This window comes from Hydra vulgaris, chromosome 11, assembly GCF_038396675.1.
Source record: "Hydra vulgaris chromosome 11, alternate assembly HydraT2T_AEP".
NCBI classification, from domain to species: domain Eukaryota; kingdom Metazoa; phylum Cnidaria; class Hydrozoa; order Anthoathecata; family Hydridae; genus Hydra; species Hydra vulgaris.
Window position 1 is genome coordinate 14,389,130 of NC_088930.1, and position 2,635 is coordinate 14,391,764.

Consider the following 2,635-nt stretch of genomic DNA (forward strand, 5'->3'; position numbering starts at 1 on the left):
TATATTTGTATTACTTTTAAGTTTGATAATTTCTACTAACTTTAGAAAAGTTTTTTAAAAATTAGTAGAAATTATCAAACTCTCTCATAACACAAAAGCACAAATTATCAGTGATAATTGCCACCTGTATGACTATATTTTTTTTGACAAAAAATATAATCAAGTGGCAAAAGCTGATGGCAAAAATACATTCAAGAAAACAGTTAATATACTTTTATATTATTGCTTAGTGACACTTTATTATTTAAATATGTTAATGTTTGCTTAAAATACTATGTGAATTAAATTATTATATTTAAATGAGTATCTTATGGCTTATATATACACATACATACACATAAATATACATTTATGCATTTATGTTATGATATATTCAAGTATCAAATCTCTTTTATAACTTAGTCGATGGTCAAATAGAAGATTTATAAAAAAAAATTTTCTTGACTATATATGTTTAAAAAGAACAAGAAACCTTTTATTTAAACCAAAAAGTAATTTTACTACTCAAGAGATTCTTCACAAATGACTTCTATTCAAAAATTCGTTTGCATGAAACTTTTTATATTAATTTTTATAAAGCAAAATACTTGAGCAGCAAATTTCAGGATTAAAACTATTATATAAACAAGTATGTGATGAATATACTAAGATTTGAATACAGCTAAGCTCACATAAGAGGTAAAAATAATTTAAACATTCATTTTGAATTTAATTTCTGATTAACTTCATTGCACTGATTCCTAATAGATTATATTAAAGACTGGAAATTATCAAGATCAATTAAGATGTCTGAAATCTATCATTATATAAACTTCCTATTAAAGTTTATACAACAGCGATCTTAGATTTATGATAAATTTGAATAATAGAATAAATCATATATTACTAAGACTTTAGTTTATAAGTTTTCTAACGATAGTTATTGATGATTTTTAAATCGTTATAATTTATAATATTAAAGAATCTATAAATTTAGGAAGTTAAAGTTAGAAAATTGAAACTGAGTCAAATTTAAAGTATCATGAAAAGCGAAAATAACATTCAAATAAAGGAAAAAACTTCTATTCTTCACCTTGTTATATGCACTCGTCAGAAATAACCGAGCAATTTAATTAGACAACGATGACATTATGTTGCAGTGTCTCTTTGGAATCAAAGAATTAAAATCTGCAAAGAGAGTTTAAAAACTTTTTCTAAAAAGTTTTTATTTAAACTTAATGCATAAAGTTACTTCAAAGAAATAATAATGAAGACACTGTAGTACTTTAAACACGCATCTAGTCATCAGATTCATCAATTTAATGCTTGATGTAAGCAAATTTCAACTATACCGGCGGCCGCTATTAGCGCACACACAGAGCCGATTCATTCGTGGCTCGGGTTCGGTTCAGCGTCCGATTACTTTTTTTTTTTACATATTTAATACTTATTATATATATATATATATATATATATATATATATATATATATATATATATATATATATATATATATATATATATATATATATATATATATACATATATATATATATATATATATATATATATATATATATATATATATATATATATATATATATATATATATATATATATATATATATATATATATTTATTACTATTTTATATATATATATATATTTATTATTTATTTATTACTTATTTCTTTTAAATGTTTTTAACCGATGATAGACTTTTTTGCTTTCGACCTAATTTGATGTTTTTATTTTTTGCCGAATTTTTTTAACCTTTTTAATTGATTCTTTTAAAGTATTACTTTTACTTTAATTTTTAGTTGAAAATCCAGCTGATCGAAATCTTAGGATGTTAAAAAGTTTGTAATTCATGTTATTAATTTGATGTAAATATAAAAAATGAAAAAGTTGTTCTTTGAAAATCAAAATTGTCATAAACAAAAATTTAAGAAAGATTCAACTTAGACTCAGTTGTAGGCTTTTCATGAAAAAACTTCAAACTGTTGTATGTTTATAATAGCATTGCAACATCGCTAAACACACAACAATTTGAAGCCTATAGTTAAGGTATTTAAAAAAAACAAAAACGCTGTAACCCTTAATTAACTAGGGATTTATTAATAAAATAAAAAAATTTGTTGAGCATCCGGAAGCTTCGTGAATATATTCTTAAAAAGATATCCAAAATACATTTTTTAAACATTTATACGATGATATACTACGAATTGATTACATCAGGAACTATACAGCTTTTAAATATTATTTATGACTTTTGATATAGTAAAAGTTTTCCAATTAGCTCTACTCAATTAACCAATTAAATTCAATTAATTTTACTACCCATTAGCATAGTAAAATATGTTATTGCATACAGCTTGTTCAATTACATACAGCTTCTTCAGTGACATACAGGTTCTTCAATTGCGTGAATATAGATATTGCTTAACCTAAAATTTTCAACAAGGAGTTGGAAATCATTTGAAATTGTCATTAGTTTATATATGCTAACATAATTTGCCTGTATTTAATTGCAACCAGACATAATCTAAATAATTACAGTTAGACTTAGTCTAATTGTAATTATTTAGACTATGTCTGGTTGTAGCGATTAAACTAGACTTTTATAAGAAACAACATGGATAACTCTAGTTTAATTT